The sequence below is a fragment of the Balaenoptera acutorostrata genome, chromosome 19 (assembly GCF_949987535.1).
Source record: "Balaenoptera acutorostrata chromosome 19, mBalAcu1.1, whole genome shotgun sequence".
Taxonomy (NCBI): domain Eukaryota; kingdom Metazoa; phylum Chordata; class Mammalia; order Artiodactyla; family Balaenopteridae; genus Balaenoptera; species Balaenoptera acutorostrata.
Genome location: NC_080082.1, coordinates 63,179,244 through 63,205,597, shown reverse-complemented (window position 1 = coordinate 63,205,597; position 26,354 = coordinate 63,179,244). Strand labels below are relative to the sequence as shown.

The 26,354-nt window shown below is 49.4% G+C and overlaps 1 protein-coding gene across 1 annotated transcript in view; it reads right to left on the bottom strand.

The window, feature by feature from the left end:
- Positions 1-26,354, bottom strand: part of CDC42EP5 (CDC42 effector protein 5) — a 73,897-nt gene that overhangs the window by 12,742 nt on the left and 34,801 nt on the right. The window lies entirely within an intron of this gene.

Genomic DNA, 26,354 nt, shown 5'->3' with positions numbered 1-26,354 from the left:
AATGATGGGACTGTCCAGTACAGTAGTCACATGTGGCTGTTGGGCACTTGAGATGTAGCTAGTGGGGCTGAGAAAGTGAAATTTTAACTGGATTTAATTTTCATTGATTCTACATGGAAATAGCCACTGGGGGCCAGTGGTCCAGGTATTGGGTAGCCCATGTCTAGAGCACTTGAGGTGGGTTTAGCCCAGGGCAGCAGGGGCTGCCTCTTGAAGGAGCAGGAGGCAGGATAGAGGGGTGACTGCAGCCTGGGTCAGTGTACAGGTGTGGTGGTGCTTCTGGGGCTCTACCCCACTGGCCTGGATCTGGGTGAGGCAGAGGCAGGGGTGGAAGAGGTGAGGCGTTCAGCTGTGCTGGGAAGGGAGGGGAAGCTGGTTCAGATCTGAGCCCCAGATGAACTGCAGGACAAGTCTACTGAACACTTGCTGTGTGCGGGCTCTGTTAGAAGCACTCCTTCTTGTTATCTCATTTAGTCCTCATATCAACCTATGAGGCAGGTGCTGTTATTATGTCCATTAAGCAGATGAGGAAACTGAGTCAGCATGGCAGGGCCTCTACCAAAGGCCACGGAGAGCAGAGACCATAAGCAGGGTGACCTATGCGTGGAGTTGTGGGAAGTTCCCCAGCTGCTCAGGAGTGTGGTCAGAGAATGCTGAGCAGGGAGTGACCCAGGGTTCGGGTTTCCCCATCAGGAAGTATTTCCAACAACCCAAAGGACTTTGAAAGAGCCTCTTCTAGATGCAGCGGGAGAGGAGAGGAAGTCAGAGAGGGTAGGGACAGATGGGGTGAGAGAGAGAGCGAGGGAGGGAGGGAGACAGAGAGACAGAGACAGATGACTTCCCTGGCGGTTCAGTGGTTAAGACTCCACGCTTCCACTCCAGGGGGCGAGGGTTCGATCCCTGGTCGGGGAACTGAGATCCTGCAAGTCATGTGGTGCGGCCAAAAAAAAAAAAAAGAAGAAGAAGAAGAGCCGGAGACGGGATCTGTGCCAACAGAGGGAACCCTGGGACTGCAGCCAGTCTGGTCTGAGCTCTGTCTCTGGAGCTCCCTCCTCCTTCCAGCTGAGCTGGCTCCCAATGCATTCCCCCCCCACACACACACCCCCTAACACACACACAGCTTGGAAGGAGTTTTATTTCTTTCCTTGGTTTGGATACATTCGCTATTTTTGTTTCTTCTTTTGTAAAGTAATTTTTAGTTACATGAATGATACCTGAATACATCCTTCTTGTAAAGAGAGAAAGGAAGGATTTTTTCTTTTTTCTTTTTTTTTCTTTTTTTTTGGCCACACCTCATGGCTTGTGGGATCTTCATCTCCGACCAGTGAGAGCACGGAGTCCTAACCACTGGACCTCCAGGGAATTCCCCCCCCCCAACCCCTTGTAAAGAGAGAAAGGAAAATAACCCTAACTAATAAGGTTTTAATGACCTCATCCCATCCAAGCCCCATGAAATTAGTTTGCAGTATACACCTTCCAACTGGGCTGGGCTCTTACAAACACAGAGACCAGCGTTTCTGCACCTCGGAGCTGTTGGCATTTGGGGCTGGATCATTCCTTGTGGTGGGAGGGTTGGGGGCCATCCTGTGTGCTGAGGGATGTTCAGCAGCGTCCCAAGGCCCCACCCACTAGATGCCAGTAGCTCCCCCTCCCCACAGTCTGGACAACCAACACTGTTTCCAAATGACCATCTGCAGTTCCCTCCCCCTCTGGTTACAACCCCAGCAGGAAAAGCTCCTGGGATCCTTTGCAGGTTCTGTGAAGGAAAGGAGTAGCCTGGCACAACTGGCAAAGTTGAGGAAATAGGGAAGGGCCAAGAGATAACTGCTGCAAACTCCTGGCCAAAGTACCACGAGCCTCGGTCTTCCACCTGAGGGTGGGTCGGGGATTCCTAAGGTCCTTCCTGCCCTGCTGCTAGACATGGGCAGGCGGGAATGTGGCCAAAGCCCGTGCACTGGTGTCAGACAGCCTTGGCTTGGAGCCCTTGCCTGTGTGACCCAGGCAAGTCACTTTTCAACTTGTAGCTTTAGTTTCTTCATCTGTGTCGGAGTTCCAAGGACCCTCACAGAAATCCTAACAATAATTCATAAAAGCAGCTATCGTTACCAAACCCAAGCGGTTTGCCAGGCTGTGTCTAGGCACATGATGGTGACGGTAATAGTTATAACAGCTCACATCCTTCAATGAGTGCTAAATGCCAGGCACTCTACTCCACACATCTCGTGTATGAACTATTTAGTTTCTCACCAAAACCCCACAAAGCAGGTCCTGGCATTATCCTCATTTGATAGATGACAAAGTAGAGGCAATCGAGTGACCTTCCCTAAGTCACAAAGTTAAAAAAAGGCAGAGCTATGATCAGATCTCAGGATGCCTGGCTCAAGATCCTGTGCTCTTAGCCAAACTGCTTGCTTCCTGTGAGAAGCAGAATAGAATAATCTCTGATCACCTGCTTCCTTTGAAGCAGACACCATTATCATTGCCATTTTCCAGAAAAGTAAAGTGAGCCTCAGAGAGGCAGAATGACATTCCCAGGGACACAGTGCTAGCAAGTGGCAGATCTAGGTTTTGAAACCGGTTTGGTGTGAGCCCAGGTCCATTATCTTTTGGTCATACCAAGTACCTGGTATCCTGAACCCGGTCTGGTAAAAGATAGTTCTGAGGTGGATGGGGGAAAACGAACATTATATGACACGCTGGTCTGCTCCAGTGCCTGTGATGCTGAGTGCGGGACCAACATCCTGGGCTTCTGAGCTTTATCCCTATTCTGGATGCACGGATTGTGAAGGGAGTTTGAATCATTGCCAACTACAGCCATCCCCCGTATTTTTCCAATTTACCCTCATGCTCTGACTGAATATGTCTTATCTGAATCCTGCACGGAGTCTACACAAGAGGACCAAAGATGGGGCTCAGCTGATGCCTACTTGACAACTGAGATATCAGGAAACAGGGGAGGCTGTGTTGCCTTCACAGACGCTGACCATGGTGCTGAAAGTAGACTCGACAGTCAAATCCCCATCAGCACTGTGGACAGCAGCCGCAGAACCTACCTTCCTGGGGTTGGGTCCTGATGGTGAAACAGGGAGGGTGTCCAGATACGGGTCCGGCGGTGCTGGGGCCACGCAGAGAAGGAGCCAGAATTGTTCAGGAGGCAGGGAAGCTCAATATGCAGAGATCAGACTGACCACAGAACGCTGTCATCAGGAGAAGACAACTTCTTTCCTACTCTACACTGGGGGAGGTAGAGAGGCAGCAAAATGGACGCACCCTAGACTTGGCTTGGTCATAAGGTTGTCTTTTATGGATATGCTATGGGTGTATAGTATGAGTGCAGTAAGAATGCACTCATGAAATGTCAGGGCTGTGCTGCCTGCTTTACAAACATCATTACTGTTTTTCCTATTGCAGTAAGGTTCACATAACATAAAAGCGACGGTTAACCATTTGAAAGTGTACAATTCAGTGACATTTGGTGTGTTCACAGTCTTGTGCGATCATCACTGTTAACTGGCTCCAAGACACTTTCATCACCCCAATAGGAAACCCTGTACCCATCAGCCAGGCTTTGTCATAGAAACAAGACCAGTAGGATGCATGTGAATATATATATATCATACTCCACACACAAATACACAGACACACACACACACAGATTGTATGGAATATCCTCACACGATTATGGAGGCTGGCAAGTCCAAAAGCTGAAGGGTGGGCTGCAGGCTGGAGACCTAGGAGAGCTGATGCTGAGGTTCAAGTCCAAAGGCAGTCTGCTGGCAGAATCCCTTCGCGCTCAGGAGAGGTCATTCTTTTGTTCAATTCAGGCCATCAGCTGATTGCATGAGGCCCACCCACATTATGGAGGACAATTTGCTTTATTCAAAATCCAATGATTTAGGGGCTTCCCTGGTGGCGCAGTGGTTAAGAATCTGCCTGCCAATGCAGGGGACGCGGGTTCGAGCCCTGGTCCAGGAAGATCCCACATGCCGCGGAGCCACTAAGCCCGTGTGCCACAATTACTGAGCCTGCGCGTCTGGAGCCTGTGCTCCGCAACAAGAGAAGCCACTGCAATGAGAAGCCCGTGCACCGCAACGAAGAGTAGCCCCCGCTGGCTGCAACAAGAGAAAGCTGGCGCGAAGCAACGAAGACCCAGTGCAGTAAAAAATAAATAAATAAAATAAATTAATTTTTAAAAATTCTTTTAAATCCAGTGATTTAAATGTTAATATCATCCAAAAACAGCCTTACAGAAACATCCAGAATGTCTGACCACATAACTGATCATGGCCCAGCCGAGGTGACACACAAAATTAAACCTCACAAATCCACCCCTCGGCAACTTGACATCTATATGCATCTCCTTAAACAACACTTAACCTCCAGATAAAGACAATAACAACAATGAATGAGTGAGTGACCTCTGCCAGCCCCCTGCCTCTAAGGGGGATTTTGCTGAATGTGAGGCCAACTTCCTGTTTCAGGGCTACAAACCCGCTCTGCCCCCTGCCCGCAGGCTAGTTGAGACAGATGGGGTTTCCAGAGCCTCAGTAACAAGGAAATGCAAATACACTGAGATGAAGGTAGAAAATACAGAGAAAACCCAGGCATGATTTCTGCACAGGGAACTTACACTGGACACAGGGATCCTCACCTGCCGGGGAATGTGGGACCAGAGCTGTGCTCCAGCTCCTACACACACACACACACACACACACACACACACACACACACACACACACACTTCCACTGCCGCTCTGCAGACTGCGTCCCTCACCCCACACAATCCCACCTGGCACTGGCAGACCCAGCCCAGATCATTCCTACCAACTCCAGACCCCTGCTTTCCTTGTCCCAGGGATGACCCGGTCATTCCGATCCTATGCCACCCTCACAGCTCTCTCTGTCCCTCTAGAGTGGCCGTGGGCAAGGAGGGAGCCGCCCCCTGCAGCAGACATGCCCGGGGGCCCAGCCTGCTCTGACACCTCCCACGCCATCCTGAGCAAGATGTGACCAAGTCTCAGGGTCCTTAAGTCAAGTGGGGAAAATAACTCTGCAGTGATGGGAATTTACATGCTCATAGAATGGATGTGGGGAGGTCTTTTGGGAAGGATGATGAAAATGGTCTAAAATTTGATTGTGGTGACTTGCACAACTAAGTTTGTCAAAAAAAGAAAAATTGAACTGAGTCACTGAAAGGAGTGAATCGCATTGTGTGGTGGTTTCCTTATAACAGACCCTGAGGTCCTGCTCTCATCCCTCCTAGGGACCCTGCCCAGACCCTCTATCTGGGGGCAGGGTTCTGTGATCTCCTGAGGGCAGCTGACCTTCGTGTGCCGGGGCCCTGATCGGGTTAAGAGATTCCACTTGGAGAACAAGGACAACAGAAATGACTTCAAGAATGAGGATAACACGTCTCAACTTGGTCCACACCAGACAGAGGCCAGATTCTGCATCACCATGATGAGCGAAGACACTGTCTGGCATTATTGCTGCTGCTAAAAAGAGTCTGGTTGGTCTGAGCCCAGGGATGCTCTGGAGCTGGTGGTGACAGGTGAGGAGCTCTCTGCCCTGCCCTCAGGTTTGCCCCAGGCCCCTGGACCCTGTCCCCAGCTGTGTCCTCCGTGCACAGGCTCCCCTGCCCCCTCCTGACCCCAAGCCCTCTGGTTCCCTCTTCCCTCTGCACACACGTCTGCCTTCACACCTGGCTCGGGTCTCTAGAGCCTGGTCTCACCTGGACACCACATTGGCCTGGACACTCAGCCCCAACATCAGGGTGGGCACAGAGCTGCCCTGCTGGGCTGGCGGGGAGTGGGCTTCCAGAGATGGGGTGGGGACAGACCCCTCCAAGGGAACCTGTGTCTTCTCCCTCAGGATGGTGTTGACTGTCCTTTCCACTGGGTGAGAATCTGTGGGGCCCGGAGGCCATGTGTCCCACCCTCCATCGGGCACGTCACACGGTCCTGGACCCCTGACCAGGGCTGGATGGTGCTTTGGGGGACCTCTGGGATGAGGCCATCCCTGTCCCTGTGGGTGGTCAGCCCCGAGATGTCCTGGAGTCAGGGTCCATCCAGGACACTCTGACCCCCTCCACACCCTCCTGGGGCCTCAGAGCAGACATTCCACATGGATTCTGGGCAGTAAAGCAGGGCGCAGCTGTAGGAGGTGCAGAGGGCGGGACGCCCCAGCAGAACGGAGCAAGGGCACTCTCCCTGGTCTCCTGGCCCCGGCCCCACTTTCTCAGGAGTCTCAGGGTGTTGTCTGGGATTGAGTGATGGCCAGATGTGGCCTGCTGTCGGATGCTCAGGGTGGGGAGGGGCCGGGGGACAGACCCTCAGCAGCCCCCACACAGCATCAGTCCCCCTCCTGCCCTGATCACAGGACCCGTGGAGACTTCAGCTCCGCCCACACTCAGCCCTACTCCTCAGCTGGTGAGTAGCAGACCTCAGCCTGGAGGGGTTTCTGGGGGGGGGGGTCTGTGCTGGGGATCAGGGCCTGGCCCTCTCCTGGGTTTGGATCAGGGAGTGGTGAGACCACAGGAAGGGGCTGGCCCGCACAGGGCACTGGGGTGTCTCTGATGTTCATAAGGTCCCTGATAACAACACCCACGGGACTGAGAGAACCCTACCCCAGGCACCTGATGGCAGTAATGCCACGACAGGCCAACGTGGGAGGCACTTCCCAGACCTTCTGAGAGCCGCCACCCCTTTTATTAATAATATGCAGAAACGAAGTTAAAGTTTCTCGTCCAAAGGCACAGGGCTCTGAGGGGGAGGAACCAGCCCAGGGCAGCCAGACCCCAGACCGCGGGGTTTGGCCGCAGCTCCGCACCGCCGCCTTGTGGGCAGCGCCCACTGCCGGCCCCGCTCAGCGCTGAGAGGGACGGAGGGACTGAGAGGTCATCCTCCACACCTGGACACTAGGAGCAAGAAGGGACCCCTGATGGTTATGTCTGAACAGCCTAGAAGGGAGGGCACTCTTGCAAAAGCCTGCAGTGGACATTTGGAGGGTTTCCCTGTGGAATCGTCCCTTCCTGAAGTCATCCAGTCAATTCTCCTGCAGGCAAGAGCTGGAGTCCTGAGACCCCCAATCAACTTCTAGGAGATTCATTCACCATGTGGCCCCTCCCACAATCAACTAGCTCCTTGGAGAGAACGTGTAGCACTTGTTTCCAGAGACCCAGCTGTGGTCCCTTGGCTGTTTCCAAGGACCCAGCTATGGTCCTACAGTCGCCCCGCTGATTGCAGACATGTCCTGTGAATCTTCCCCTGCCCCCAGATGTCCGTTTTCATTGTCTTCTCAGCTGACTGTACAAACCTTCCTAGAGTTCGTTTTTTGACCTTGAATCTGGGCTACACTTATGCAGCTGATAGCTAAGACCATGTTTTCTGGATCATGCTTCACCTTGTTCATCAATAAATGTCCTCACGGGCCCAACTGCGTCAGCCCTGCGTGTGGCGCTGGGGTACACATGTTCTAGGTCCCAGTCTCTGCCTCCACAGTCACTCAAGACTTAGTGAGAGAAACAAGACAAGATGAAAGGGTATCAGTGTTCTCTGATCCAAGTGTGTGTCTCAGGGGTGAGTGAGGGGGATGTCTGAGGGGACTTGTGTCTGGGTGAAGGCACAGAGCTGCCCCGCCTGCATACAGCACCAATCCCCCCAAATGCACATGGCCATGAATGCACAAACGCACACATATGTACACACACACCTGCACACACTGTAAAATGTATACAGGCATGCACAACCCATGAATGCTCGCATACACACATGCACACACCCACATGTATGGACACGTGTGGAGTGGGCAAGTGAGTTGATGAGACCACGACTGCACACGGAGGGTCCCTCAGGCTTTAGGTCCACCCAGAGGAACATGCAGGTCCCCATTTCCCACCCCTACTCCAGTTCATCCCCACTGGACACCATGCATTCTCCAAACACAAGAGGACCCATCAGCTGTAGGACATTGTCCTTGATCTGACCTTCACCCCGTCACCTGGCTAATGCCCTTCAGGTTTGGGATTGGAGGCTGTTTATCCCAATAAGCTTGCAGTTGCTGCTGTAACGAACCACTCACATAGTGGCACCAAACAACACAACTTATTATCCTACAGTTCAGGAGGTCAGAAGGCTAACATCAGTTAAACTGGGCTAAACTCAGGGGTCAGCAGGGCTGCGGTCCTTCTGAAGGCTCCAGGGCAGAATCCATTCCTTTACCTTTAGCAGCGTCTGGGGGCCGTCTGCATTCCTTGGCTCGGGGCCCCTTCCTCTGCCTTCAAGGAGAACTGTAGCCTCTTCAATCCTCCCTCTGACTAGGATTCCTGCTTCTGTGGTCACACCTCCTTCCCTCTCTTTGACCTGCCTCCTCCCACAAGGACCCTGGTGATTACATTGGGTCCACCTGGAACATCCAGGCTCATTTCCCCCCGCCCCCCCCCCCCAGATCCTTAAGTCAATCATACCTGCAAAGACCCTTTTTGCACCTAAGGTAACACAGCAGCTGGCTCCAGGGAGTCGGATGTGGACATCTTTGGGGCTTTTATTCTGTCTACCTGAGTGGGTGTTGGTCCTCAGCACCACCTCCGCTTGTGGGCTCCTCTGGGCTTGAATGCCTCACTCTGAATTCTAAGTATCTCCTTGCAGGAATGTTTCCTTCTTCCACTAGCTTGTGAAATGATCAATGTTTGAGAGTCTATTTCTTGTGTCCCTAGAACCTCTACGTAAGAGGAGGTCGGGTAGGAAGCAGTGGAGACTGGAAACGCGCCCCACAACCCGTTAGCCCCCCGCCCCGCCCAGTGCTCAAAGTGACAGGTGGTCCCTGTGTGACAGGACTGCGCCTGCTCACCAGCACCGTGTCCTCCCTTCCTGGGCTCCCAGCGAGATGATCTCCCCAGCCTCCCCGCAGTTATGTGTGTCCTGGGATGAAGTTCACAGTGGCATGTGAGCTGCACGGACGGAGCTTCTTCCAGGCCTGGCCCGTGAACCTCCCACACAAGACCCTCACGGCTCCCCCTTTCTGCTGCTGGCTATGGATGCCCCGGGTGACCCTGGAACCACACGCTCAGTGTGGTACCTGGGTCCCAGATGACCCTGTAGAATAGAGGCTGCTGTACCCCTTGTATGAGTCATATTTCAGGTTTCTATAAAGTTGATGCTTTAACGTGTGTCATACATGCATATGCTAGTGTGAAAATTAATAAAGGGAAACCTAATTTAAAACGGAGTTGGGAAGCCCTAAAGGGGAGCTCTCTCACCCCGACCCTCTGCTGCAGCTTACTTTACATTCCTGGGCAGGAAGAAGCTTGATTTTCAGAAGAAGGATGATTTTCTCCTTGCCCAGCAATAGCCCAGCCAATGAGAAACAGCAACAGCTCAGCTAATGAGAAACAGCAACAACTCAGCCAATGAGAAAACAGCCTCAGCCCAGCCAATGAGAAACAGCCTCAGCCCAGCCAATGAGAAACAGCCACAACCCAGCCAAGGAGAAACAGCACCAGCTCAGCTAATGAGAAACAGCAACAACTCAGCCAATGAGAAAACAGCCTCAGCCCAGCCAATGAGAAACAGTCACAACCTAGCCAAGGAGAAACAGCACCAGCTCAGCTAATGAGAAACAGCAACAACTCAGCCAATGAGAAACAGCCTCAGCCCAGCCAATGAGAAACAGTCACAACCTAGCCAAGGAGAAACAGCCACAACCTAGCCAATGAGAAACAGCACCAGCCCAGCTAATGAGAAACAGCAACAACTCAGCCAAGGAGAAAACAGCCTCAGCCCAGCCAATGAAAACAGCCTCAGCCCAGCCAATGAGAAACAGCCTCAGCCCAGCCAATGAGAAACAGTCACAACCTAGCCAAGGAGAAACAGCAACAGCCCAGCTAATGAGAAACCACCACCACCCTGACCTCTTGGTTTTCTCCAAGGGACTTTCAGTCAAAGCAGCCCCTTCCAGCTTCCTCCTTTTTCTCTGTAAAGTAACATTCCTCTTCCTTGTTCTCTGGACTTGACTGTGGTTTGCCATAGGTTGAATGTCCTGAATTGCAATTCCTCTGCCATTCCTAAATAAACTCATTTGCCAGTAAAATAACGACATTTAATTTTAAGGTTGACACTGGACACACCTTTTCCTAGATGACCCGATAATATGCCTGAGTCACTTGCATTGTCCTCCCGCCTCCTCCCTCACTGCCCCCCACCCTGCCCCAGCTCCTGAGCAAGAATCCTCTTCTTGGAGTGCACTGATCAAATACAAACCAGTCAATCCAGAGTCCATACCCGCACCCCCTCCTTTATGGGGGTCCACGGTCTGGGCCACGATCCACCTGCCCTTGTCACGCTAGGGCCAAGCACATGACAACTAGGGACGCCCCCTCCACCCCAGAACCCGCTGAAATCATTAATCCAGCCAATCCCATGCCTGCTTACCCTTTCCTGCCCATTCTTGCTTGTGGAAACCACAGTAAAGGCTCCCATTTTCCCCTCACTCCATCTCCTTCTTTCTGGCTCCGGTGCTTCCCTACGTGGCCCTGGCGGGTGGCATGCATGCCCCCTCCTCCTGGGAACTGTGATGAAATATCTTTTCAATGGCAGGCGTCTCCTGATCTGCTCCCTCACATTTTAAAATTAATACACAGTATTTTAAAGCACCTCCCTGCTGAGCTGGAATCAACTTCACCTGTTTCCTGGAAGAGGAACTAATTCCTATCACGTGAGTCGTTACACTTTTGGGTCTATTGGCCGTAATAGTTATACAGCTGAAACGCGCAGTGAGACGGCCTCCGCCCGGGTAAGGGCTTACCCTGCCTTGGCTGTGCAGAAAGCAGATCCCCATACCTGCCTAAGTCTGCTCTTCACCTTCTGTTCCAGGTGCACAATGTCAGTCCGCCCAGCGTCCTCTGAATTCCACACCTGGGAGACCTCATGCCTCTCTCCCTGACCCCGCCCCGCTCCATCACTGACACGTGGGCGGGCCTCATGGACGTGTTATATGAACAGATATAACCAAATATATTCTTTCCTAATGTCAGTTCACACAGATTTAGGTCTGTCCACAATTGCCCACTTGAGCCTTGTTGCTGAAGCTACAGGGCTTCTAAACAAGGCCACTCCGTGCTGTCTCAACATGGAAACACTTGGGATCTGCACGACCACGTCTCCGGAGCGGGACCAGCTGCGCCGCCAAGGATGTGAGGTCACCGGGAGCCCCTCGCCCGGAGAGCCCCGATCCCGCTGTGAGTGGGACGTGTAGGTGCTCACCGCCCTACTTATGGGCTCAGACCTGCGATTCCCACTCGGATTAAAACGAAACGTTACCCTGAAGACCCGCTAGGGGCCGCCAGCATCCAGTTCTCAATTTTTTTTTTTTTTAAATTATTATTTATTTATTTATTCATTTTTGGCCGTATTGGGTCCTCGTCTCTGTGCGAGGGCTTCCTCCAGCCGTGGCAAGCGGGGGCCACTCCTCATCGCGGTGCGCGGGCCTCTCACCACCGCGGCCTCTCCCGCTGCGGAGCACAGGCTCCAGACGCGCAGGCTCAGCAGTTATGGCTCACGGGCCCAGCTGCTCCGCGGCATGCGGGATCCCCCCAGACCAGGGCCCGAACCCGTGTCCCCTGCATTGGCAGGCAGACTCTCAACCACTGCGCCACCAGGGAAGCCCCCAGTTCTCAATTTTTGCGTCTTGTATATTTTTTTGATAGAAACATAAGAAACCTGCATGCCTGTTACAGGCCTGGTATTTGAAATGTTCTTATATATCTTAAGAATATTTTAAAATTTCAGCCAGCTCTTACAATAGTGCAATGACTATTTTAGTTCTATGCAAACATTAGCATACTTAAACTTTGTACAAACCCTCCACAGAATGCCCTATTCTTTTCTTTCTTTCTTTCTTTCTTTCTTTTTTTAAGAAACTAGGGACTAAAACATTAGTTAACCTGCCCAAGGTCGGCCAGCTCTGAGTGACGGGGGCTGCAGGCCCATGTGGGCACCTGACTCACTGCTCTGACCTCAGGACCAGCTGCATCTCACCAGCTGGGAGGTTTCTGTCCTGGCTCAGAGGGGGCCCAGCCTTCCAACTCAGTTTTCATTAGTACTGATCTTTAATTTCCTATTTGTACTCAAGGTTAGTTTCCTCCAGAGATCTGCTTCCTAACTCAAGTCTTCATCATTGTTTCCTTGGTTCCATTCTGGGCTGAATTTCTGTTTCATTCTCTCTCTCTCTCATTTTCCCACTATTACTGTATTATTCAGGATTCTCCAGATACATGGAACTGATAGGTGCTGTTACATAGGTTGTATGGGTATCTGAAAGAGGAGATTTATCATGTGAACAAGCTCACGGGGTTAAGGAGGTGGAGAAGTCCCATGACCTGCCATCTGGAGCTGCAGACCCGGGAGAGCCGGTGATAGAATTCAGGGTGGGTGTGAAGGCCGAGACCTGGAGTGTGGCTGGTGTAATCCCAGCATCCGGAGGCCCGAGAACTAGGGGCTCTGAAGTCTGAGGGCAGATGCTGGACGTCCCAGCTCAAGAAGAGAAAGGGGATTCACCACCCTTGCCCTTCTTGTTCTGTTGGGGCCCCCAGGAAATGGGATGGTGCTGCCCACATTGTGAGGGTGGATCTCTTCACTTGGCCACTAAACCGAAGCTAATCTCTTCTAGAATCTCCTTCACGGACACACCCAGAAATAGTGTTTTACCAGCTCTTGGGGGTCCCTTAGCCCAGGCAGGTTGACGCATAATTTCACCATCACAGTTGGAATGGTGCATTTCCCCTAAAATCTGGCCTGACTCTGACCCCAGGTAGACAGGTGAACAGGCGGGCACGTGGCAAAAAGCAGTGTGGAGAGCTGGCGTTCCTGGAGGGGATTCCTCATTACTCTACCCCCTGGAGCACGGATGGCTGGCCAGGTCCAGCGTCTGCTCCACTGAAAAGGATCCCTGTGAGGCCAGGCAGTGAGGCCACCGTGGGGAGCAGACAGGGTTTGGGGGCAATTAAAACAAAAAGAAAAGAAAAACCTTTCCCATCTCGGGGTATTGGTGGGAAGAGGAGGAGGGCCCAGGGAGAGGACGGGAAACGGGACGCCAGGACTAGTTTCTTCTTCCTGACCCTCTGACCCAGCGGACACAGAGCACAAGCTCAGAGCCCTGGGGTGTAGGGACTTGCCTGCATGGAAGGACATCCTCTCCTGCTCTGAGGTCCCCAAGTGCCAGCTGGAGGACAGCCACGTGGTGGCGCTGCGTGGCCAGGGAGGGAGGGTCTACCTTGCGCTTGGACACCTCACCCCCCAGGTGTGTCCAGGGGGGCGACCACCGGGGGGCCACAGTGGGTCCTGTCATGGTGGGAGGAGAGATCCCACCCGGACCAGATGGGGCAGAAGCAGATGCTCAGACACTGAACCCCTGGACACAGTGGACACTGGGACGACCTGAAGGGTCCCCAAGCCCTTAGGGAGCACCGCGAGGAGGGACCCCCTGCCCACTGGACCCAGACGTCAGCAGGGCCTCCAGCCACCCAGCGAGCAGACCCCACAGACCCAGTCAGCTCCAACCTGGGGCGTCACCAGTGCCATCGGACAACTGCTGCCTCTGCCCTGGACACCATCCTGGGAGGAGTGTGGACAGGGGGACGCTGAGACGCAGTAAATGCCAGCGAGGCTGTTTATAGTGATTGGGAGGGGCTAAGTATCAAACTTCAGTACTGTGTGTGTGGGGGGGTGTGTGTAGGTGTGTGTGTGTGTGTGTGTTGCCATTAAGTGGGGGCAGCTCCTGAGACCAGATCACTGATAGACAAAGACTTTTCATTTCTTCTGCTGAACTGCCTTGCACCATGATCTTCTACACACACACATGCACACACACGTACACACCCATGCACACAAATACATGCACACACAGGCACATGTGCTTGCACACATACACACAAATCTAATTCATACCAATGACAGCATGTTCATTTATATGCAGTACCATCTAACTTCTCCACATTTTAATTTCCTAAGGAATGACATACACCGTGTAGGGCTTTTAATGGTGCTTTGATAACACAAAACAGAGTCCTGTCAATGAGAAATCAGTGGTTCCAAGAAGGTGGTATGTTGTTTCATAATATAATAAAAAAAAGATTAAATGATCAAAACAAATGATTTTTCTGAATTATAGAAAGGATTCAACAACAATATAAAATAGTATAAAATCCCTATTTCAGATGACTGTGCATTTTGTTCTGATGGCATCAAGTACCATCAGCACTCAGTAACAGAACCTCTTCCCCAAAGCTGGAGCTTCTTGATAAAGAGCTAGTGATTAGGGGAAGGAGGGATAAATTAGGAGTTTGGGGTTAACAGATACACACTACTATATAAAAAATAGATAAACAACAAGGACCTACTGTATAGCACAGGGAACTATATTCAATATCTTATAATAACCTATAATGGAAAAAATCTGAAAAAGAATATATATATATATATATATATATATATATATATATATAAAACACACACACATCTGAATCACTTTGCTGTACACCTGAAACTAACACAACATTGTAAATCAACTATGCTTCAATTAAAAAAAATTTTTAGGGGCTTCCCTGGTGGCGCAGTGGTTGAGAATCTGCCTGCTAATGCAGGGGACACGGGTTCGAGCCCTGGTCTGGGAATCCCACATGCCACGGAGCAACTGGGCCCGTGAGCCACAATTACTGAGCCTGCGCGTCTGGAGCCTGTGCTCCGCAACAAGAGAGGCCGCGATGGTGAGAGGCCCGCGCACCGTGATGAAGAGTGGACCCCACTTGCCACAACTAGAGAAAGCCCTCGCACAGAAACGAAGACCCAACACAGTCATAAATAAATAAATAAATAAATAAATAAATAAATAAATAAATAAAAGAACGTGAATTTCTTTAAAAAAAAATTTTTTTTAAAGAGTTAGTGATTAATGGTTCGTTTAAATCAAATTATTCAAAATCTGAATAACTCAAATAAAAGATGCCCAGTTTGAATAATAAAGTTGACACCATTGTTCTAACAGGGCTTGTAAGAGACCATGTTGTCTGAACTCTCTGAGGTCCTGGAGAAGAGAACCAATACTGAAGGTCCAGGGGCAGAACGTGAGTGAGAGTGAGGTTGGGTCGCTCTCTGAGTCTGAAACCGAACTGGACAACAGAGTGAGTAAAGAAAACGATACTCAGACAAAAAAGAAAAAGAAAAAGAGCTAGACAAATGCACACTCTTGTTATTATTTCTCCCAGTTTTTTTTTTTTGAGTGTACATATCATTGTTTTCTTTCCCACCAAGAAAAATAACTGAGAGGCCACTTTTTCTGCTTTTTCACTTAAAAATCCACCCACGGCGCCCTTGCCTGTGTGCTGCTTCCATGACAGCACTCGTAGGTTTGTGGCAGGTTCCATGGAGCACGGCCCTCTGTCAGTAACGTCCCCCTGCCCCCTCTCCCACCAGCCTTCCTACCTGGGGTGACATCATATCAAAATGAGTGACGGGGCTTCCCTGGTGGTGCAGTGGTTGAGAATCTGCCTGCCAATGCAGGGTACACGGTTCGAGCCCTGGTCTGGGAAAATCCCACGTGCCGCGGAGCAGCTGGGCCCGTGAGCCACAATTACTGAGCCTGCGCATCTGGAGCCTGTGCTCCGCAACGGGACAGGCCGCGATAGTGAGAGGCCCGCTCACCGCGATGAAGAGTGGCCCCCGCTTGCCGCAACTAGAGAAAGCCCTCGCACAGAAACGAAGACCCAAAACAGCCAAAAATAAATAAATAAATAAATAAATAAAGTAGCTATAAAAAAAATTAAAAAAAAAAGAAATGAGACACTCATGTAAAATAGCGTGTGTGCAAGGAGTTTAAAAAAAAAAAGTAAACAGTGCTGCAGAGCTGCTGTGTCTGAGTGTCTGTACAGGCACGAGTTTCAACAGAGAGTGTGTCGCCAGCCTTCTCATCCTGTGTTTCGGGGAAATGAGGGTGGTTGCTCTCACACAGAAAGGGAAGTGCTTTTCAGAGGAGAGTGGCTCTGGCCGCAGAGCCCACATTCCCTGCAGCACGTGGGGCAGGCCCTCCTGCCGCAGTCACACCGCCCCCGAATCCGCACGACGCCTCCCTGGGTTCTGTCTCAGGGCAGAGCCCAGGGCTCTGGACCTTCTGTTTCTTAGAAGCGCTGGTCAGCTCGGCTGGGGGAACTGGGGGTCTGGGCAGATATGGGGGTTTGGGCCAAGAATCATAAAGCACACGGACCTCGACGCCCGGAAGGATTTCAGACACCAAGAACCTGGCTCTCTTCTCCTTGAACGAAAGCGACCACCGGGGCTGGGTGTCCCCCGGGGTTGAATGTAGAGCCTGGGATCAGCCTCAGGTCTGAGCCCTTGGACGGGTTGAGCCCCACCAAGTCCCAGGAGGACATCACAGACGGCGCTGCAGACCCTTCTCCGTCTCTGTTAGACCTCACCTTGCTGACCCCAGGACCCTGAGGAAGTCCCTCCCTGAACAATCCAGCTCTGCCTGTGACCCCACCTGGTACCGTGGGCTCAGCCAGCCCCTCCCTTGGGCTGTGACCCTGGGAAACCCCAGGTCTTTCCCTCCCTCCGTGTCCCGGCCCCTCCCCTGGTGTCATGCTGGTAGGACTCAAAGTCCTCAGGGGTGGGAGCCGCAAGACCGCCCATGCCAGCCACAGTGCCTGCGTCCTGTGACCTGCACCGGGGTCCAGACAAGAATCCAGCCACCATCCCAGGCCCTCCTGGTTCTCTGCACACGTAACAGTCCAAGAAGCCCCGCCCACCCATGTTGGACAAACACAACTTTTTCTTTAGTGCATTCACACCCGTAGACTAAGAAACTTTCAGTCTAGAAATGACCTGAGCCAGCTTGGAGGCAGGGGTGAGAGTGGAGGGCACAGCCTAGGGTCACAGGATACAGAGGGGCACAGAGACAAAGCATGGTACCTGACGGGGTGAAACCTGCCCTGGAGAACGTGAGGGAGGCCTGGACTGAGTTTCTCCCAACGAGCCACGTACCTCTCTGTGCACTTCCCAATGTAGTAACATGAAGTTGTCGGGAGAAGTTTGTTTCTCCTTTTGCAGGTGGGAAACCTAGCTGTGTGGGTGAGGAAACGTGTGCTTTGGGAACAGTCAGCCTGTGGGGACCAGAAGGTGAGCAAGTTTCCCCACCGATATTCTCCACTGTGATCTGTTTGTCTATGTAACCATGTATCTGTGTATTTACCTATGGAGCTGTGCATGTATCTGTGTAGCTAGCTATCTAGTGTCTAGGTATCTATCTATGTAACTGTGTGTCTATCTATGTAACCATGTATCTGTGTATTTACCTATGTAGCTGTGCATGAATCTGTGTAGCTAGCTATCTAGTGTCTAGGTATCTATCTATATATCTAAGTATCTATCTATGTATCATCTAGCTATTTATCAATCAATCTACCTGTTTATCTACCTATCATGTTTCTATCCATCTCTGACGAGTTAATGCCATGCTTGTTTCATTTGGACTTGGGTTGAGTCTGGTTATGACACATCTAGCTAGAAACACCTTCCAAAAACCACGGTCTTTGTGACCCAAACAGGGAAATCTAGAGTTGGGCCTGTGAGCACCCACTTCTCTCCTGTTAGACCAGTGATGCAGGCCCCACTGTGGCCCCTGGGAGCCTGTCCTGCTCACTTCCGGACCTGCAGGGCACTGTTCCCACCCCTGGGACAAGTACGGAGAAAATGACGAGAGGCTGGCCATATCCCCTGATGCCGCCCCCTTCCTGGGCTCAGGCCTCCAGGGACAGGGGGGCAGGAGATACTGGGTGGGGTCTAGGCCCTGCCTCCATCCAGCCTCTGGTCCAGGACCGGCTAGGCTCCTGGGGGGGGGCGGACAGTCACCCCTGCAGTCCCTGCTTAGCTCTGTGTCGCCTGGGCTGACCTAAGTTGGGAGGGTCAATCTCTGCATTATGTCCCTCCCGTCCCTCGAAGGGCAGGAACGTCTATGTCGTCACAGTGGACCCTGAGATCCTGTTGTGCTTCTCTCCTAGGGTCCCTGCCCAGACCCTCCATCTGGGCCGAGCCAGATTCTGTGATCCCCTGTGGGTGGCCTGTGACCAATGTGTGCAGGGGCCCTGCTGGGGTTAAGGTGTTCCACCTGGAGATGGAACAGGGTAGAAATCCTATCACATCCCAATTCGATCCACACGAGGCAGAGGCCAGATTCCCCATCACTGTAGTGAGTGGAGACACTGCCCAGCATTTTCGCCGCCTCTGTTAATAAAGGTCCACCTTGACTGAGCACAGAACCCCCCTGGAGCTGGTGGTCACAGGTGAGGAGCGGCCATGGTGCCCTCTTCCCTTCCCACCTATTCCAAGCTATCATGGTGTCTGGAGGATCCTGCAGGCCTACCTCTCTGGACGCACCAGGTCTTTCCCCACCTCTGCCCTCCTCGGCATCCAGGGACCGCCACCTCCCACTGGGCTCCTGTTCCAACAAGTGGAAGGCATCATCACCGAAAACCCCAAAGTCCTTCCAGCTCCTCCCTCTCCTCCCCTCCTCCCCTTCTCCTTCCTCTCCTCCCCTTTCCCTCCCCCCTCCCTTGATCCTCCCTCTCCTCTTATTTCTCTACAGGAGCCATGTCTTGAGGAGTCCTGGATCCTACTCTGCAGAGGCAAACAGCAGCAATAGGCCTTCCCTGTCACCTGTTTTCAAGCCCCTGTTTAGGTGCAGAGGGATTTTTACTCTTTGGATACATGCCTCTAATATCTGGCTGGTCAAATACTACTCCAGATATCTGGTGGTTTGACCTCTATATTGTCTGGGTGACTGACAGCAGAGTGGGTGTGGTGGTAATAAATCGAATGAGACATGCACAGAAGAAAATGGAAATCAAGGGAGCCAATCCAGCCTCTAAAAACTTGGAGATACTGGGTGCTCTGGAAACATGGTGTGTGTGGTGTGGAAGTGACACAGGGTGAGAAAGATGGACACCGTCTTTATGGAAAACTGAATCCCATTGCTCTCCTACACTCAAGAGATAGTCCAAAAACTTGGAGTATCTTTTTTTTGAAAATATGAGAAAGTTCTAGAGCAAATTCTTCCTCATATTGTCTTTTAGGCAATCCTACTGTAACATCTGCTTGAACATCTGGTCAACCTAACCTGTCTCTGGGCATGCAATGAGCACCTTGCAAATGAAGAAAAATAGGTTTAAGTCAGAGAATTTCCCTCTCCAAGTGCCAATAGCCTTCAACTGAAGGAATTTTAAGTACTCTGTGTTCCATTATTAAAAAGTCTACAAACAATAAACGCTGGAGAGGGTGTGGAGAAAAGGGAACCCTCCTACACTGTTGGTGGGAATGTAAATTTGTGCAGCCACTATGGAAAACAGTATGGAGGCTTCTTAAAAAACTAAAAATAGAGCTACCATATGATCCAGCAATCCCACTCCTGGGCATATATCCAGAGAAAACTCTAATTTGAAAAGATACATGCACCCCAATTTTCACTGCAGTACTATTTACAATATCCAAGACATGGAAGCAACTTAAATGTCCATAGACAGAGGAATGGATAAAGAAGATGTGGTACATATATACAATGGAATATTACTTAGCCATAAAAAAATGAAATAATGCCATTTGCAGCAACATGGATGGACCTAAAGCTTATCATATTCAGTGAAGTAAGTCAGAGAAAGACAAATATCATATGCTATCACTTACATGTGGAATCTAAAAAAATGATACAAATGAACTTATTTACAAAACAGAAATAGACTCACAGACCTAGAAAACAAACTTCTGGTTACCAAAGGGGAAAGGGGGGAAGGAAATCAGGAGTTTGGGATTAACAGATACACAGCAATATATATATATATAATATATATAAACAACAAGGATCTACTGTATAGCACAGGGAACTATTACTCAATACCTTGTAATAACCTATAATGGAAAAGAATCTGAAAGAGTATATAAATAAATATATATATATATATATATATATATATATATAAATAAATAAATATATAAAACTGAATCACTTTGCTGTACACCTGAAACTAACACAACATTGTAAGTCAACTATACTTCAATAAAAACAAACAAATAAAAGAGTCTGTATAACAGCAAATCCAAGACTAAATGCACTCTTATGCTTTCAAAATGGGAGTAAGATAATCAATCTAGACTTTAGGGTCCCATCGTCCACTGGGTCCAGTTAAGCAATGGGGGTCAGGCACAGGATTTACTCTATCCTGAGACAAATCTCTTCTCAGCTCCACTCAACTGACAGTCTGCAGAAAGGCAATGAGGATGTTATGTACAGAATGGAGAAAGCCAGAGTCTGGAACATGCTCAGAATGACCCAACTGATGGGAGAGTTGACCTACCGTAGAGAAGACTCCACACGTTGGAATTCTGGGGTTCCCCTCACGTATCAATGAACTCTGCAACTGATCACCCTTAACTAAATCCAATCAGAACATGAACCTCACTCTGGAGATGCAACTTGGGGTTAGAATTGGGACCACCCACCCCAATGTCACAGGACACGTGACTGACCATGAAACATGGGTTCCTGTGGATCCCAGAACACCCATGCTCCCAGAGTAAACTGGAGGTTAAGCATGCATCCCAGTTAGATAGTGTTTTGTGTATCTCGTAAAGGCTTGATTGTAGAGTGAAACGCATTCAGGAATCAATCAGGGTTGAATATGCCTGTGATATTTTTATTTCTTCTAATGTGTTAAGATTCACCCATTTGAAGACTTGGCCATGACAGTCTGTAATGTTTCCTTCTCTTTCCTTATAATGCACTTAATTTAGAAAATGCTGATTGATTCTGGGCATTTAGCTATAATTTAAATAATTTAGCTTTCCTTTACCACCTTCAAATCCAAATTAATAAAATTGGTTATTTCTTTATTTTTCTTATTGCTTTAAACTGTTCTCCCATAGGACTAATCCTTCTTCCCATTTTAGATTTATTTGTGTAATTGTTTTGTTAATTCAGTTTTTCCTACGACACCAGACCTTCCATGAGGGCAGAGAATACATCTGCTTTGCTCAACTTTATCTCCTCATTTCCTGGGATGGCCATGGGTTGACATGCTTTAATATTTTTTTAGTGAACAGGGATAAGATTTGTGAAAGGTGAATGGATGCATAAATGGGTAAAGTCCAAGAAGTCATGGAATGGTTAAGGTGAGTGATCTCGAGCAGTTAGACAAAAGATCATGTCATTGGAAAAAAACAAAAACAAAACACCTCATGGCATTTTCTCCATCCTTGAATTACTGTGAGTTACTCTGAAAGCAGGACCTAAGACAGGGATGTAAGTGTGGGTAGTTTATTTGAGAAGCAAGAATGAGGGAGTGGGATAGGGAAAGCTTGAAGGAAAGGAATTCCTGAAATAGGGATGCATTACTGAGGTCCCTGCATGAGGTGATGTGAACAAGACTCCACCAGGATCTCTGAGAGTGTACAGAATACCCTGCAGAATCTTCCTTCCAAAGGAAGAGACACTTGGGAATGTACTCATGGACACTTGGGAATGTATTCATTCATAGGAATGTATTCCTATTCTCCATTGCTTGGAATTTTCCCCAGGGATGGTTTCATTCTTCACGGTTTGGGGCTGATAAGGTCCTTCCCCCAAATGTGGAGAGCCGTGTAGGCATCCTTGAGAAGGGATACTGTCCGTGGGATGCTGAGACCTACAGAGCTGTCAACCAGATCGAACATGAAACCAGCAGGTCACCCAGAGGGATATGAAACAGAGGCTAAAAACGTGTGCTTGAAAACCTAAAGTCAATGGATTTAATGCAGTGTCTGTTCACTTGACTCCAGCCCTTCTGAAAGCCTCTGCGTCTTTGCCTTCTGGATCATATGACAATTTTTCTTTCAATCCCTGCTTCCTCTTTTCCCTCCCACCCAATGTGTCAGTTCTGAAGTCAGAAGGTCCTCTCACCCTTTCAAGGAGAACAGAGCTGAACAATGGTTAGTCACCTCCTAGATCAGACCACAGTTCTAGATCATTTCAGGTCACACCCGTTGGAACTGCTGCACATCTAGCCTTGGACCCCAGCAGTGCCTAACACGGCAGCTCTCTAACAAAGGAAACCACAGCCCGGCCACCGAAGGTTGCTGCCAGAGGGAGGGAGAGAAAGAAATGGGCGCTGGTTACAAGCCTGCACCTTTCTACACCGACTCAGGGGTAGCAGAGGCCAGATGAGAGTGGCCTGGAGTGGAGACAGCTAACTAGGATAAAGGGAGAAACATGCAAGAATGTTCTGGAAGGCCAACGGAAAGAAAGGCAATAACCAAAGGACGTCCTGTCCTAGTTGTCATCTGGTTTCATCAGCTCTTAAGGAAACTTCTGGAAATCCTGGCCTGGGAGAAAGAATTTATTCCTATTCTTTAAAAATTTTATTTATGTATTTATTTTTGGCTGCGTTGGGTTTTCGTTGCTGTGTGCGGGCTTTCTCTAGTTGCGTGAGCGGGGGCTGCTCTTGGTTGCAGTGCGCGGGCTCCAGGCACGCAGGCTTCAGGAGTTGTGGCATGTGGGCTCAGTAGTTGTGGTGCATGGGCTTAGTTGCTCCGCGGCATGTGGGATCTTCCCGGACCAGGGCTTGAACCCACGTCCCCTGCATTGGCAGGTGGATTCTTAACCGCTGCGCCACCAGGGACGTCCTATTCCTATTGTTTTTATGAGGGTTTTACACTTTTAGATTCTTATTTTGTAGTATTATAGGCTTTCCAAATCAGACATATCTTTATAATTCTTGCATCTACACAAATTTTTCATTGTTCTCTAGGTGCTAGGAAACTAGGCCAGTTGCCCCCCAAAAAGAGGGCGGAATATTAGAGGACTCAGAATGCACCATCGCCAACTTTTTTTTTCCACTGAATTTCTGGCAATGCAAGACCCTGCCCGCACGTGGATTGCAGTTGTTCTGCTCTGATAGGGCTACTGATGGGAAAACAGAGTTGGAGAGGCAGGATGAGGCAGTTCTTGGAAGACTGTGAAGACCAGGGAGAAGCTGCACGTGCAGAACTTGGGGAATTGGGCAAACAGAGGATGCGGGGAGGAGGGCTGTACCATGCAGTGAGAGTGGAGGGTGTAGAAAGGAAGCAGACTGGAAAGCCCCAGAGACGCAATGATAAAAGTCACTCAACCATTAAAAAAAATCAAATTAGTAGTCCCTATAAAATTAATTTCTATGAAATAACCATTTTCATATACACAAATAAATCCCAACTTCACCCTGAATGTCAACAGCAACAAAGGAAAATTCTATGGAATAAATGTAATAAGAAATATGCAAAACTTAACCCATGCAAATGTATATCTTTCAAACATTTCTGAACAGCGCAAAAATTAGATTTGAACAAATTAAGAAAATCACCTTATCCTTAGACAGACTGACTCAGCATCACAAACACGTCAGTTCTTCGCAGGCTAGTTTATAAATGTACCCCAGTCCTCCAAATACACCAACAAGCTTTTCTTCTTCTTTTTTTTTTAAACTTTTTATTTTATATTGGAGTATAGTCGATTAACAACGTTGTGATAGTTTCAGGTGCACGGCAAAGGGACTCAGCCATACATATACATGTATCCATTCTCCCCCAAACTCCCCCCCATCCAGGCTGCCATATAACATTGAGCAGAGTTCCCTGTGCTATACAGTAGGTCCTTGTTGGTTACCCATTTTAAATATAGCAGTGTGTACATGTCAATCCCAAACTCCCTGACTATCCCTTCCCCCCATCCTTCCCCCCAGTAACCATAAGTTCATTCTGCAAGTCTGTGAGTCTGTTTCTGTTTTCTTAATAAGTTCATTTGTATCATTTCTTTTTAGATCCCGCATATAAGGGATATCATACGATATTTCTCTTTCTCTGTCTGACTTACTTCACTCTGTATGCCAGTCTGCAGGTCCATCCATGTTGCTGCAAATGGCATTATTTCATTCTTTTTAATGGCTGAGCAATATTCCACTGTATGTATGTACTACGTCTTCTTTATCCATTCCTCTGTCGATGGACATTTAGGTTGCTTCCAGGTCTTGGCTACTGTAAACAGTGCTGCAGTGAACACTGGGGTGCAAGTATCGTTTTGGACCATGTTTTTCTCAGGGTATACGCCCAGGAGTGGGATTGCTGGATCAGATGGCAGCTCTATTTTTGGCTTTCTAAGGAACCTCTATACTGTTCTCCATAGTGGCTGCACCAATTTACATTCCCACCAACAGTGCAGGAGGGTCCCCTTCTCTCCACACCCTCTCCAGCATTTATTGTTTGTAGATTTTTTGATGATGGCCATTCTGACTGGTGTGAGGTGATACCTCATTGTAGTTCTGATTTGCATTTCTCTAATAATTAGTGATGTTGAACATCCTTTCATGTGCCTCTTGGCCATCTGTATATCTTCTTCGGAGAAACGTCTATTTAGGTCTTCTGCCCATTTTTTGATTGGGTTGTTTGTTTTGATGATATTAAGCCTCATGAGCTGTTTGTAAATTTTGGAGACTAATCCCTTGTCAGTCACACCATCTGCAAATATTTTCTCCCAATCCGTGGGGTGTCTTTTTGTTCTGTTTATGGTTTCCTTTGCTGTGCAAAAGCTTTTGAGTTTAACAAGCTTTTCTTCTGGAACTAGACAAGCTGATACTAAGCTCCATATGGAAAAATAAAAACGTAAGAATACCTAGGAAAACACACAAAGAGAAGAGCTATGCGGGTAGCGGGGACAAGCCCAACCAGAAATTAAAACACACCATACAGCCTCTGAGTCATGAGGAAATAAGAAAGCCTAAATGCGTCTGCTTATTATGACAGAAGAAACACAAGAAGGATCGGCCGTATTTTACAGGCATTTAAAAGTAGTGGGATATTATAAACCATGTGATTTCCATGTGAATGGGTGCATTTGGGAGAAGAGAAGCTTTTGCTATGGCATAGGGTCAGTAGCTGCTAAACTTATACAGTGAAAATTTAATAAGGAGCATGATATGTACAAACTCTCAAAGTACCTCCCCACAAACCAGTGATTAATTACAAAGGGCAAATAACAGCTTTACTCTGGAGAAACCTGGGGCATGCCGAATTAACCAAGTTAGGAAAGCCCAAATCACCAAAAAGGAGAAACAAGGACAATATGGCTTGAGTGGTATTCCACCCCAAAATGTACAGCTTGCATCTAACCAGGAAGTGGTTTGGGCAAACCTCCTATTCTGTGTGTACCACGCTTCCTTTCTCTGCAGGGTCTCCCCTTCCTCTGGAGCCCTCAGTCACCTCTCCCATCAACCCCAGTATGACCAAGGCTGTGAAGGAAAGAACCCAACATCTCCACTCGTGCGCTTGTTTTAAATCTCATTAATCCAAACAGGACTCCGTGATCTAGGAGCATTTGGAGATGAACACGAACCACTGAAGTGTGGGGAGAGGAAACACCTTGGGCAGGAACCACTGATCTTCTGACCGTCCAGCTCGAAACCCAGCATCGGGCTCTCGGCACTTGACGGCGTATCTGGACCGTGTCTGGAGCACACATCTGGGGTTTATGACGGGCAGAAATTGTTTTCTGAAAAAGGAGACATCATGCATCTTATTTGGGATGGCAACAGAGACTGACGTGTAGGGAAATAGCTGTTCTGCTTCCTGTGAAACCTTTAGTGTTGAAACCCGCGCTGGGGGTGATGGGCACTTGCCCGGGGCGTCCTCTTAGTCGGCGTGGCCTCCCAGGCTCTGTCCTCTTGTCCCTCTGCGCAGCCGGGGTGGGCAGGAAAGTCTTCGCGATTTCGAAACTCACCACCTGCTCTACCTTACTCCGCGAAGAAGGATACTGAGTCCTATTTGTAGTACTATCATTTTGTACTCTTAGGATGAGCCTTGAATTTCCCTTTAAGATCCCCCCAAGGCACCTTCTAAGTGGTGGAGATGGGGAGACGGTCCTGGATTACCCGGGGGGGCCCCACGTTACCACCAAGGTCCTGATGAGTGAAAGAGCGAGGCAGAAGGGCCAGAGCCAAGGTCGATGGGACTCGGAAGCAGAAGTTGGAGAGACATGCCTGCTGGCTTGGAAGATGGGAGGGTTTGAGTCAAGGGACATGGCAGCCTGCAGAAGCTTGAACACGTCAGGGAATGAATTCCACCCCAGAGCTCTCAGGAGCAACACAGCCTGACAACAACTTGATTTTAACACAAGGGTTTCCATTTGGACTTCTGACCTCCAGAATGTAAAGGTAATAAATCTGTGTTGCTTTAACCCATGGACTTGTAGTGGTTGCCACGGCAGCAATAGGAAACAAATACACTGAATATTTCTGGGGTTGTTTGGTGGTGGTCATT